The sequence below is a fragment of the Etheostoma spectabile genome, chromosome 20, assembly GCF_008692095.1.
Source record: "Etheostoma spectabile isolate EspeVRDwgs_2016 chromosome 20, UIUC_Espe_1.0, whole genome shotgun sequence".
Classification (NCBI taxonomy): domain Eukaryota; kingdom Metazoa; phylum Chordata; class Actinopteri; order Perciformes; family Percidae; genus Etheostoma; species Etheostoma spectabile.
Window position 1 is genome coordinate 25,165,146 of NC_045752.1, and position 13,991 is coordinate 25,179,136.

At 43.4% G+C, this 13,991-nt stretch overlaps 1 protein-coding gene across 1 annotated transcript in view; it reads left to right on the forward strand.

Moving 5' to 3' along the window:
* Positions 1 to 7,440: 7,440 nt before the first annotated feature.
* Positions 7,441 to 13,991, forward strand: part of setd3 (SET domain containing 3, actin histidine methyltransferase) — a 74,318-nt gene continuing 67,767 nt past the window's right edge. Inside the window, exons 1-2 of the mRNA XM_032500655.1 lie at positions 7,441 to 7,473; positions 12,910 to 12,912. The gene's annotated coding sequence lies outside the window, so the exon portion shown is untranslated. The remainder of the gene's footprint in view (positions 7,474 to 12,909; positions 12,913 to 13,991) is intronic.

Genomic DNA, 13,991 nt, shown 5'->3' on the forward strand with positions numbered 1-13,991 from the left:
ATCTCTGCTCATCGTATTGTCAAACGAAACGCCTAGGAGGCGTGGTTTTGTACTGAAGAGCATACGATTTGTGCATCCTTTATAAGAGCTTAAAATATGTTCTTTATTTGGCATTGTTTTGGTTGGTCTACTAGCCATCTCACTTCTTGCCTCCACATCTACTGCTCTCTCATGGCCTCTGTCCAGCTTCGCTCGGTCTCGCCGTTTTCTTCTCAAAAGCTCTCTCATCCTTATTCATTGCCTCTACTATCTCCACATCCATTTAATCTTTCCAGAGTGGCGAGTTCTTGTGTCTCCTCAAACATCCTCCTGCCTCCATTCCTTCTTGTGTCATACTCTGCTGCTGCCCTAAATATTCCCTTCTCTCCAACTCACTGAGCTTGGCTTTCCCTCTTCCAAAATACGTAACGCATGTAGATCTGTCCGTTTTCTCCCTTAATTATTGAATGATCATGGATCCTCCTTTTTTCCTGGCAGACGTCGCTATGGGCCCTCATCAACTTCCACAACTAAAGCTTTCGTAAGCCCTCCAGTCGCCCCCAGTTATGCGCTCTCTCGCCCTCTGCGGGGCAAAATCGCCTCTGCAAGTCCATCCCGGACCCGAGGTTGGGTATGTGTCCATAGGCCATCCAAAATTCCTGGTATTGCTGTGTGATATTATATCATTAAACATTCTATCTCCTCCCTCCTCTGGAGTTCTCCATCCCTTCCTCTCCTCGTCGTGTGGTCTCGCTGCCCCTAGTTCTCATCACTGAGCCCAACGAATCCCGTTGAACTCCCATCCTCCTCCATCTCCTCCCTCCAATGTGGAAGTTCCTAGCCTGCCCTGTGAGATGATTCTTCCTTCTGCCTTCCCTGTGGCCCTTCAGAAACTTCTCTGAGAGCCAGTACAAGTCTCCTCATTTTTCCCCTCAGGTTTGTTTTTCTTCTGTTTTCTTTATTCTTTCCCCTTCTTTCCGTCCTTTTGTTGGGTGTCCTCCCCTTCTACTCCTTGAATTTTTGACTCCCCTAGCCGTCCTTTGGTGGGTTGGCGCCACTCTTTGCAGATTGCTGGCCTCTCGTTGCCCTAAACGTAGACCGGTCTCGTGGCCCCGCGGGTCCTTAAAAAGAGTCTTAAAGCACGTTCTAAAATTAAAAGCCGGGCTCATTGCTGAACAACAAAAGCATTAAAATCGTCTTAAAAAATTCAGATTGGTTAGGTCTTAACACTAATGCCTTTGTGTCATGTCATAGAATGTGGCGAAATGCAGGCAATCCTCTGATTTGTCGAATAATCTAACCACCATATTGTGTGACTCGTGACGGGGGTTCCAGTCCCCCCCCTGACTTAGATACGATAGATGTAGATAGATATATCGATCGATCGCATAGATAGCATATATTTTTAGGGCCACCTGCCGTACAGTTATGTGGTATGGACATTGCGCCTAATTTTAATCATCATCATAGCGGTAGGTATGGATGTGCCCTAATATCATTACTACTAATACTGGGCCAGGCTCTTTTTATAATTGGCCATAGCCCCAGACATTCTAATGTGCGCTTGAGCAGCGTCCGTTTGTAGTTATGTATAGGGTACCGTAGTATTCATTTTAGTATTATTATGAGTAGTATTAGAATGCCTACATCAATTATTCGTCATGGGGCTTTGGGCCCCGCTATAGGCTATAATAATTTGCTCAATGAGGTTGCGATGTCGCATGCCTATTTATAAATTGTGACTGTTTGTTATTGCACGTTAGATACAGCATTGCATTATTATCATTCAATTGTCAACCTCAATTGATAGCTCAGGGTGTTGCCTCCTCATATGGGTGGCACCAGAGCACCGGATCTCGAACGCCAAAAACTCAAGAAAGGCAAAACATCCACTAGTCGATGGGGGATCCATCCGTAATCCCTTTAAAAAAGTCGTCGCCAAACTGCTGTTTTGTCATTGCTGACAGTAAGGTTCTCCAATATACAAGCCCCCTAGCTGGACGGTGCCACTGAAAATATGGAGGAGAAAACATGTGACGACGCACTTAATGTTGGAAAAATTCGCGCTGATCCAAGTCTGCAACGAGGCTGGGGAACAATGTCGCAGTTCCCCCTCGACTGATGCGGGCGGGCCATGCCAGCCGGTCTATCAGTTTTTTGTGTGAAGGCGTGCACTTTGTGATTGTTCCCGCAAGGGCAAAATGTGAGTGTTGGGTGCGGCCTTGCAAAGAACAGGTTGAGGGGCCCCATGGGTCCCGAAAAGAAAAACAAATTTCAAAAAAAAAAAACAGCGGGGTCAAATATATCGACCAATAGGCCAGAATGCAAGCCACATAGTGTCATATGTCGTGTCAATCATCCAGATGCTTCCCAGATCTGATTTTGTTTCTTTCCTCTGTGTTCGTCAAAAAAAAAAGTCTGTCAAAAAAAAAGCCATCTTCACCTACACAAAAAAAAAAAAAAAACGAAAAAAACCACTTCACTAAACCATAAAAACCACCAGAAAAAACTCCCCGTCCACCCCACAAACACTCACTTCAAAAAAAAACCATTCACCTATTCATCAACAAAACAAAAAAACAAAAAACAAAAAACCACTTTGTCACAACACAACCTCAACCAAAAAAACCACTTCCACACTCTCTCCTCTCGCATCTCATACAAGATACAAAAACCCAAAAACAAAAAAAAACCCCCCCGCTGGTAAACACACAAAAACCAGCAAAACACACAAAAACAACAAACCAACAAAAAAAACAACCATAAAAAAAACCGACAAAAACACAGAAACACAAAAAAAAGAAAACACAACAAACAACAACCAAAACCCAACACACAAAACACTACAGAACAACAGCCTCCAAAAATAAAAAAAAAACAAATCGCCGTCGACGGGGGGCAACCGGGGACTCGGCGAACTTCCGTGTGCAGAACACTGTGCCCTCGCTCGCCTGCCGCCCTGACCCCCCATCTCCTTGCAGAGGACCCCAAACAATCGGAGTTAGCGGCCGTGGCTTTGATTAGATTTGTTATTTTTCGCGGACTTGGTTCAGCACGGATTCACAGAGAACCGCATTTTTTTAGCAGCTAGTGCTTCGCGAATGGACCCATGCAATGTGTCCATCTCACAATTGGGAGTTTTTGCTGAACGCGAGCAGCTAGCCACGCTCACCGCCCCGTCTTGCCTGCGCACCACCGTGCATAGGCCAACCATCGGTCCCAAGCCAACCCATTTTCACGTATAAAATATCAAGGACATTGAAAATGGCTCTCCTAGTGTGCGACTGAAGAGCCGCAAAACAGGACGCCCTCCTCAATCGCCTTGTCTCTCAGATACCGTACTATAGTGAGGAGCTGTGCCTGCCAGCAATATTAATGGATTCGTCCGCTGCAGCGCGTAGTAAAGGACTCATTTTACAACCTCTATCAGTTTCTCTCTGATATCATTGGACATGTCCTACAATTCCCTACTACTGGGTGTCATTGACAGTGTAACTGCACCGAGTTTGGCTTCTGCACTATCGCCTATCATTATATTGCAACATGTCTTGCGCTGCCGGCAAACTGATTCCTCGGCGATTGTATGCGTTTACCCAAGTTTTACGTCCTTTGCCACTATATACGATGCCTATGCCTCCAAACACTGTTTAGCACAGTTCTGTCACTGAAATGGTTCCCTTTTGCTGATGGAGGCCATCAAGCTTTCTTTAAAATTTTCAGCCGGTTTATGTTTACTGCCCGCATGCTTTTGTTTCTAGGTGCCATTTTTATTTGCAGGGCTTCAATACTGTCGTGTGCCACCCCCTCGCACACACGACCACTGAGGTCCAGATCAGCGGGACCTGTAAACCCCACTGCAGGTATGATTCATCGTCCCTTCGAGCGTTTTGCAGCTGTGGTGCGTCGGTTGGCTTGTTTTCCTCACAATAAAGTTCTCCATTTGTTCTTGTTTCAATAAGTTTTGGCCACTATGGAACTGTGTGTTGTTGTATGTTAAAGACTATCAGGGGCAATCAGTCGGGACTACTTTACATTTTATTTTAATACTTAACGGCTTGTTGGTGTGTGTGTGTGTTGTGTGTTATTCGTTGGGTAGTTTTACTAAATGAATCACGGCCTACTTAATAATCCTGGCTAGGGCTGTAGATTTGATCTATCTTTCACTAAAAAATACTGTTTGTGGGTTAGTCCCCTTTAAAAAGAATGTTGGGGTTTGTAGAAAGGCCTATCACGATTGATCATACTAACTATCGGATCTGGCACAAGTGAACTTGGCAAGAGACTAGACCTAGAGTGAAAATTGGCAAATGAAAAAATTATGCACAATGTACAATAATCACCATGGGAATATATTGCACGAGTCAACAGTATTCTTGTACAATCTGACGGCTGCTGGAGTGAAGACTGCGGTACCTCTATTTCACACAGCGGTGTGGAGCAGCCCGTCACTGACTGCTCCTCCATGGCCTGACAGGGTGTAGTGAGGGTTTGACTCATGGAGCAGCATAGCTGTCAGTTAGCCAGGACCTTTCGTTCTCCACACCTCCTCACTGAGTCCAGAAGACAGCCCCAGGAAGAGCCTGGATCACCTTGCCCATTTGTTTTCTGTCCTCTCATGTGCTGCTGCTCCATCAGACCCAGCATAGAGGATGGCTGACGCCACCACAGAGTCATAGAAAGTCTTTAGGAGGGGCCCTGTCACTCCAAAGGACTCATCCCTCAGGAAGTCCAGCCTGCCTCTGACCCCTCATTTGAGCGCTCAGGGTGTTTCCGGTTAAACACCCAGGTACGTGTACGTTTCCACTCTCTCAATGTCCATTCCCTGATGTTCACCGGAGGGGAGATCGCAGACAAGCCGTTTGCGAAAATCGACCAATATTCCTTGGTCTTCCCCCGCGTTGATCAGGAGGTGATTTCGCCGCACCAGTCCCAAAGTTCTGTTCACTCCTCTTTACTCTGCGTGATTGAGGCCGACAATGGCAGAGTCTCATAGAACTTCTGCAGAACACAGCTGTCCCTGTGTTTAGGCTGGTCTGCCGGTAAGGTGAAGCGGGAATGGGGCCGGACAGTCCCCTGGGTCACCTTTACTACACATTAGACGTTCATACACATTTTCACGTCCCCCCTCACTGTTCGTAAGATAATTCCTGACCCACTGTGACAGCAGGTGGCCCACCCCAATGCCCTTCAGCTTGTCCTCCGAGCTTGTCTGGATTGTTTAAAAGTACTTGAGAACCTAAAAACATATTTCACGTTCTGCCGTGCTTATAGGGTGGCGAGACCCGATTCGGCGGAAGATGACAGCTTCCTCCACTCCGATGTTGGACCTATAAGTAAAGCTCAGTGGGTCCCTGAGGGGCCCGCCCCTGGGAGCGGAGGTTTGCAGGACCATCTCTCCATGCGTCTTCATCAGGTGGGACGTAGCCTCACCTCTGAATGTGTGTGTGTGTGGGGTGTGTTTGTTTGTTGTGTTTGTGTGTTTATGAATTGGGCCCCTCCTAAAGACGTCTATGACCTGTGGTTGCGTCAGCCATCCTCTAAATGCTGCGGCTGCTGGAGCAGCAGCTCCTGAGAGGGACAGAACAGTCGGGCAAGGTTCAAGAGATCCCAGCTCTCTCTTTGGCTGTCTTCTTGACTCAGTGAGGAGGTGGGAGACCGACCAGGTCTGGCTAAACTGACAGCTATGCTGCTCCATGAGTGCACACCCCCTGCACTACAGACCCTGTCCCAGCCCTGGAGAGCTTTCCGTGACGGCTGCTCCACCCCTGCTGTGTGAGGAGAGTACCGCAGTCTTTCCCTCCACAGCTGTCAGAATGTACAACGAACACAGTTGAATCTGTGCAATAAGCCCATGTGCATTATTAGTACATCTTTGCATAATTTTTTCATTTAGCCAATTTTCCACTCTAGTCTAGTCTCTGTGCCCGTTCACTTTGCAGCTCTCGCAGTTCTGATCAATCTCGATAGGCCTTACTACAAAACCCAACATTCTTTTTTAAAGACTACCACCCAGTATTTTTTTACAGTTAATCAATCTCAGCCCTAGCCGTCATTTTTAACTGGCTAGGCAGAGCTTTCATTCTTCATTCATCTGTGCATAATTTTTCCATTTGGACACTTTTCATAGTGCAATTTACTAATTAATGTGTAACTTATCTAATATGTTATGTTTGAACCTGCAGGTGGAGCACTATCCAAACACTAAGTATCAAACTGTTCTTTTATCTGTTTAAAAGCGTATTTAGCTAAATCCAGTATAGACATAGCCTGGAACTCCAGACCTAAATCCAAAAGTTAAGGGTCTGGCATCGAGTAATGGAAAGGTCTCTTATCTCAATTGTCGGCAACCAAGCGTGCATTTGAAAATCTCACTGCACGAATTGGATAACACTACGACCAATCACAAAAACACACGGGGTGACGAATCCATAGCCCTGTACGCTTAGCTACCAAGCGGACTTACGGTAGATTAAAACTGTCTCATCAGGAGGACAGGCGTCAGACTGGCGGACTAGGCGGTCCAAAGCCTTTTGAAGCTCTCGGTCAATTGCCTCAAGTTTAAAAATACTGATGGTGCTTCTCAAAAAAAATGGTTGAGTACATGTTTTAAAATGCGAAGGAAAGGTAAAGGAAAAGTTTCCAGCGATAGCTCTGTCAGAAATGACGACCAACAACAAATCTTAACCTTAGCCAAACGGCTAAAGTACGGACGCCGCTGTTCAGCATACCTACCTGTTGTATTGTGCTGTTTCTTGTTTTCCTGTATGTTTTCTGTTTTCCCCCTGTTTTTTTTCCTATATATTTGTGGTATGCTTCTGTACGGTGATGATCGGTGAATCCCCCCCCCCCTCTGCGTGGCGGGTTCGTCCTTCTGCTGGGTTGAATTTATTGTTGTACTTTTGGAAAGGAATCGCATTTAACCTTCTAGCAACTATTCCCGGCATTCAGCAAAACAACGATCCTACAAGCTAGTAGTAACATCAACACTGTAGCAATGGAGTGGCCTAAAACCTATCCTGGTATAGTTCAGTTAATTTCCAGTTGGTAACCACAAGAAGCATACATTCACACTGGCTAAAAGACGAATCCTTTTGATGTATAAAAGTTTATATAGCCTTTATAGGTTGGATTCTAGCCTGTTGTACTTAACTGAGTCCCCTCCTCCACAACAAAACCCACAGCACTACGCCAGAGCAATACTATGATTGCACGTCTTTCCACCCAATCCTCCTAGCTGAAACATTCTAGTATGGTCGTTTAATTCTTCTAAAAGTATGCGTTCCCATTTGTAAGGCTTGGGAGTTCATATTTACATAAATCAACATTTCCGCCAGTCACTGTCATGTTCCGCGAGGGTGCTGCCCTTTCACCATTAGACGGCCAAATTCTGTGTCGTTTTGTGGCGTAATTTTCCGATCTACTCCATCACACGCCCGATTCAGTCAAGGTTGGCTTCAGTGCAGGAACAGAGGAACTGCAGCTGTCACTTTAAAAGTGTATGACCTGAATAAGCTTATGGTTTGGCTTAAGTAATCCGACTTTTGTCCAGTGTTTTGAGTGGTTATTCTGTATGAAATGCATTCATTTGTTATTGAGGCGTTGTATTTTAATCCACAGATTAATGTAACCCTTTGCTAACTCAGGCGGACCCTTATCACTTGACAGTTTAGCAGCTTACCGCCTAGCCTTGTAAGTTAACGTTTAGTCCGTGCAGCCTGTAAGTTAACTTAGATGAGCTCTGTACTTACCGCCGCCCCACTCTCCGCTCGCAATTACGCCCTCAGCTAGGATGGCGTTGATTCCTAAATGCAGCTACTTAGAAGCTAACTGCTGCATATGGAAAGGCTACAAATGAGTCGATGTGCTAACTAGCTCGTTAAGTAAACGTAAGCAACCGTCTAACTCTTGGTTGGAGATTAGCAGGGTCCCCCCCCCCCTCCCCCCCTTGGTAATACCGCTCACTTAACGTTATGGGCTATGTCAAAAGTGAAGGTCCCGACTGCTACTTTACCTGGCTTTAAGAGCATAAATGTGTTTCACTGTGTGGGAAGTTTGGCCGTGAGAAAAAAACAGAGAAACGTTAGATACATTGTCAAGCCTCATGTCGCAGAGCGGAACTAAATTGCTCACAATTGTGACCTAGCCTCATTGCTAACTGTGTCACTAACGTTAGCTCTAGGGGTGTGTGAAATACCCCACTTTAACGTAACTATCTCCTATATTTACGCTAATGTGTTAGAATTGAGCTGGAGAGGGAAGGCACCTTCAGTTTTGTCTACTTTAGCAGTCAGTTACATCCATTTTTAGCTACATCTTTGTAATAGTCTGACTGATTTTAACTTTGCAGTCTTCAGAAAATTAGATGGTTGGTACTGCATAAACGCAAACTGTTTTCAAGACCCTGTCCTATTGACTTTCCTTCCCTGTCATGTACTTTTTTATTGACTGATGATACGTGAGGCCACTATATGCAACACACCTTCGGCTCTATTAAACTAAACCAAGGTGGGGAAATTGTTCAGGTTCAGTTCTGTACGTTTGGTTGTTGCTAAATTGCTTTTCATTGTTTATTGACAAAACAAGTTATGGCTGCAGAGCATGAATGACGCCACAAACACTTCTTCAATTGTCAAATCTATTAATAAGTATAGTTTTTCTAATTGTGGGCAAACACCTTTAAAAAAAAAAATAAAAAAAAACACATGTTAAGATGGCACCAACGCACACACATGTTTTTAAAACCACACTGCTTCTTTTATTTCTCGATCTTTTTTTTCTAAGAAAGAATATTGGAGGTACAATGCTATTGAGAAACCCATACGTTTCATTCTTTAATACAAATAAGAACGTAAAAAGGCTGTGTTTACTTTTCTATTGCTTCTAATGGCTTAGTTTTTATCTAGTACCGGTGTGTCTTCTCAGCCCGCAGTTGTCGCCTCCAGCATCCATGGGAAAGTAAGAGTCGAGTGAAGACTCAGAAGTCGGGGGTCAGGATGCACACATCGCTGTGTTTCACCGCCCACGGAGACGATGAAGCGTTACCTAATCCTGAACTTCTGCAGAGTACGTTTACCTTCGAGTTTTTGCAAGCTAAGTCCAGACCTCACATCCTTACCTTTGGGGAATCGCTATTTACCACGAATCTATTTAACTCACTCATTCCCCATTCCTTGGTTGCTAAAGTTGTTTGGATGGGTACTTAAGGATGAAGAACATCCAGTATTTGTTTTAAGAGTGTTGGGACGCGCTTAAGGCAATTTGAGCCATATGGATGGTGAGCTTAGTCCCATTCCTCATTTTACGCTGGGAGATATGCCTTTTTTTTTCGTTTAAGACTCAAAAAAGAGATTTTTTTTTTTACTGCACACGTAATAGGTTGTCCGGCTCAGTTCCGATGTCCTTTACTTGCTGGCATACAGAGTGTCAAGTGCTACTGAAATCTTACTTGTATTGTTGTGCTGTATTAAGGTGTTTTTACTGTATGTCCAACGTAGAACAGGGGAAAATTGATTTTGATTGATTTTTTTAGGTCAAGAGGTGCATTCTTTTATTTGTGTTTTGTGAGAGTGACTACCGTCACTGCATTGACGCAAGCGTTGTACTACCCAGCAGATGGGTTTAAAAACACATAAAAACTGGCACAAATGCGGGGGAGGGGTCTTCGGGCTTAAGTGGCCAGTATGCTGAGATTGGACCAAACATTGTGTCAGTACCGCTAATTTGTCAGTTGGCATGGCATGATCATTGCATGTCTTTTATAATAATATATCTATATATATATATCTATATATAGATGAGTATATAGATCTATAGGATATGTTGTGTTGTGTGTGGGGTGTGTGTTGTGTGTGTGTGTGTGTGTTTCAAAGTTAGGCACGCACAGGCTCTTTCAGTAGCAACTATCTTTTGGGGACTCTGTTTTATTTGATAAGAAAATTTGACTGGGGGGGGGGGGGGGGGGGGGGTCCCGTGTCATAAAAAATTTACTTAAAAAATAGACTTCGTCTTTAAAATGTAAATGACCACTTTTCCCAAATCATAGTACTACATAAAATATACATAAATTGTTATGTAATATTCGCTCTTGTATCAGGGTTTGGTGTGTGATAAAGTTCGCTTTTGTGTATGAAAACAATGCAACCGTATTAGAGTAGGTCGGCTATTGCATAAGTAGTGGCAGGGGTCGAGAAGAGAATTGAAAGTGGTTTGAAATGCGCGCTTTGTGCCGCTTCAGCACATTCAGTAGCTGGCATGCACCCCCTAGGGACAAGAAGGCGGAGTTGCAGCAAAGCAAAAGTGCTTTTTCGTACTTTGCAGGCTCTCTACTTCTTTTATCAAATCTCTTGTCAAATGTCTCTTGCTTGCAGACAGACGCAACCGTTGCCTCGGCCTGAACTTGGGCCAAGATTGGCGTGCCTCGGCTCGTGTGCGTTAAGTGACCGCTGCTCAGGCATGACATGGCCCTGGATTCATCACTGGATCACGGCTAAGACTCCTGTTTCAGGGCTGTGGCTAACAGCATAGTGGCTGTTCTCAAATTAGTCTAGAAACAAATTCATAATCCTGATTCTTTTGTGTTAATATGAAATCAAGATTAAGTTAACAGAGTCCTTATGTTTTGGAAGATGTGGCATTTATCAAAGTTAAAACAAATCAAAAGTGAAAAGCACGTTGAGCCGGTGACATTCTCCTTAATTCTTTTCCCGTTTGAATTTTGTCGGGGGGGGGGGGGGTTTTAAATTCAAAACAAACAAAACAAATAATGATAAACCCCAAAAGATAAAAACCAAAAATATAGCATTGTAAATGAGTCATCCGAACCACAAAGCACAAATACTATTCTGCATGCTACATTGATTAGGTCAATTTAGTAGGATTTGGCACTCTAATAATTCATAGTATTCTACAGTATGTTATTTATTATTAAAACCTTGCTTTGTACGTAACTCTGGAACACCAACACGGTTCATCAATGCTGAGTTTGATGGTAGAGCCGCCGGGCGATGGCTTGGAGCAAGTCTCCTGTGTGTCGAGCTCTCTTATTGTTAATAAAATAGGGCTTTTGATGCTATCATAGTAGTGCGCCGCTAAGCTCTCCTATTTTCAACAAGGCCATTTGACGGGCAAAAACAAGAATATGTTAAATCTTAAAGTGGCATTTCTCGCCCTAATTTGCTTTTGATCCGAAAGTTTGACTAGGGTACATCACAAAAGTACCCTAGTTGCATTTTTGGCGGCGAGTTCTTTCTTTAAGTAGAAGTCAGTGTGATGGCAAGCTAGAAAAAAAGTAGGCGCATAAAAATATAGTTTGTCAGATGGATTGTACAAATTCTACTGTAGTGTGGCAGGTGTCAACCAAATAATACAGAGTAGCAAACAAATAAGTACCTGATGCAGATTAAAAAAAAAAACACCTCTTTTTACATGTAGGCAGGACAAATTATTGGCCCCAAGTAATTATTGTATGGCAATAATTGTCCAAGAGTATCTAAGGGGGTGATGTGGAGATCCGTGCTGTGAACTAGTTTTGGACAGCTAAGCGTGTAACACTTAGGATGGAGGAGTTGGGCGGGGCTAGGCAGTGGGCACGTAGCGCCCAACGACGCAAAAAAACATCGCTCATCTATTCTTCTCAGATGTTGAACGGATTCTCTCGTAGCCTTCCTGAAAGTATTTAATACTTTTCTTTTTTTTTTAAATCGCAGTGGCCATCTTATTGTCTAGCGTGCACTCCAGGAGCTAGTTATTATAGCACACTCCCACGGTCCCTCTGCTTCACTCCGCAGGCACTAGGAGACTACTGTCGCCAGGAGGAGAGATAGTTTGCTTTTAATCATAGTTAACGTTTAAGCCGAAAGCATCATACATGTATGTGTCTCTCTGGTCACGGGCATCGGTCCATTGATGCCTGTGTGTTTTCAAGTAGAGTCGCGTCCACACTAGGTTCAAGGGCTATACAGGCCGCGTGGTCTAAGTCCCTTCCGCGGTGCTCGGTTGTAATAGGTATTGGGCCGGCAGCTATGTCCGGGGGCCGGGCGGAACGCAGCAAAAGGCTAGGGTAAGGGGTAAGGGGAACGGAATGGGCTTCAGACCTAAACGCGCAGTTGCTAAGACACGCATCCTGCTATACCAGAGCTTGCTGTCCGGGGCAGTCATAGGGCACAGCGACGTTACACTAATATTACCAGGCTAGCTCCTGGCTAAGAGGAGAGTCCTGTCTGTGTAATTGGTTTCTGTGGTGCAGGGCTACGCGCTGAAGGTTTCAAAGGCGTATGTATGGTACTCTTTGGTGGCATGTTGCCGCTAGTCATTAGGGGTTTGACGTTAGGTTAGCAAACTCCTCTGCTATTTGTTTCAAATTTCCATTTATGGTAGGAACAACTTTGGCTCCGCACATAGACCCGTGATGTGCAGTGCTGATCTTATATAACTGTACTGTTATAATGGGCTGGTCTCTCTAAAAAGCATTCAGATCCCCGTATATCCATCAATGGTGCCATGTTTTTGTTTACAAAGTGATGTAATACTATTCCTAGTTCTTGTGTGATCTCACTTGGATCAATGAACATGCATTAAAGTCCCTTGGGCAATAATAACTGCCTGGTAGTTTGAAAATAAAGAAACCTTGACCCGTTTTCCCCTATATCAATGTTCTTTTGTTAATTACACTAGCACCATCCATTGAACCCGCAAATAATCCATAATTGATTCAGCATCAACACTCTTTGGGTGATTTTGATGGGTAATTTTGGGGATTTCTCATTCATTTATAGCATTTGAAAAACAAATTGAAGTGTTTTTGGAAATAGTATTTACATATTCCAGTCCTGTTGTTTATCAACATCAATCATACATTGCCCTTAATTTTAAGTCAAAAAAATTCCTAATTTTTGCTTTTCTAACTCAAATGTTAGAAACTGCATGAATGAGAAGGTTTGTCTGAAACTTTTTCCTGTGTTGTGTGTGTGGTGTATATATATATATATATTATATATATATATAGTGTGTGTTTTTTGGGTGATAAGTATATTACACCTGTTTAAAGATGCTGGAGTTCACTACTAGCTTTAATTGATTCTTGGGAACTCATTTCAAGCATGAAAGAAATTAACTACATTGAATGTTTTTACGTAACTCACCTCTATAAACCAACCTTAGGTGACTTCTATCTTAAAGATTCCTTATAAAATCATGTTATTTCATGAAATTTCAATTCATACATATCTCCATGAATTCCTCGTCAACTTTTCGCAATGTAGTAGTTTCAATTTGTGACAGTGAATAAGGTCGTTGTTTATTTATTTGTTAATGCATAGCCGTTAGGGGCAAGACTAATTGTTGTGTGGTTGATTCCTCACAATTAAGATATCCATTGACGCAAAATTTCTCTTGTTTCGCTCTCCTATCCAATAAAATAAGTGTAAATTATCCGTAAAATAATTTATGAATAATAATAAACGCCTCACTTATGGACTTTAAGGTTCAGCGCACTGAATGTCACACAAAAAGAAGAGTACGTTTCAAAAAGCTATCAACTTTTGGAAGGAAAACATCTACCTTCTTGTTAGAACGCTGAGTTCAAAAAATAGAGTCCATTCAGTCATCTAAAACTAAAATATAAGCTGGTATTGTTAGTGCAATTTAACAACCCAATGTTTAGTGGCTCGTCAATTAGTTGTTTGACTAGTAAAAGTTCATTGTTATTAGTTACATGCCTTCGTTCCCTCTTACTGATGATCAGATCATCCTTTTCCTGGACGACATGGCTCAACTTCCTCTCTCTGTCCTCGGCCAGAGGTTGGAGTATTGTGTCCATGTCCATCAAATTCTGGTATTGCATGTGTGATATTATATCATTAAACTTCTTCTCCTGGGTTTCTCTGTTCCTCTCTTGCTCCTGTTTCATGAGCCCAACGATCCCGTTGAACTCGCCCCTCCAGTGAAGTTTGGCTGCCTGGGAGATGTTCTTCTCTGCCTTCAGACTTTCTCTGAGAGAGTCAATCTCCTCATTT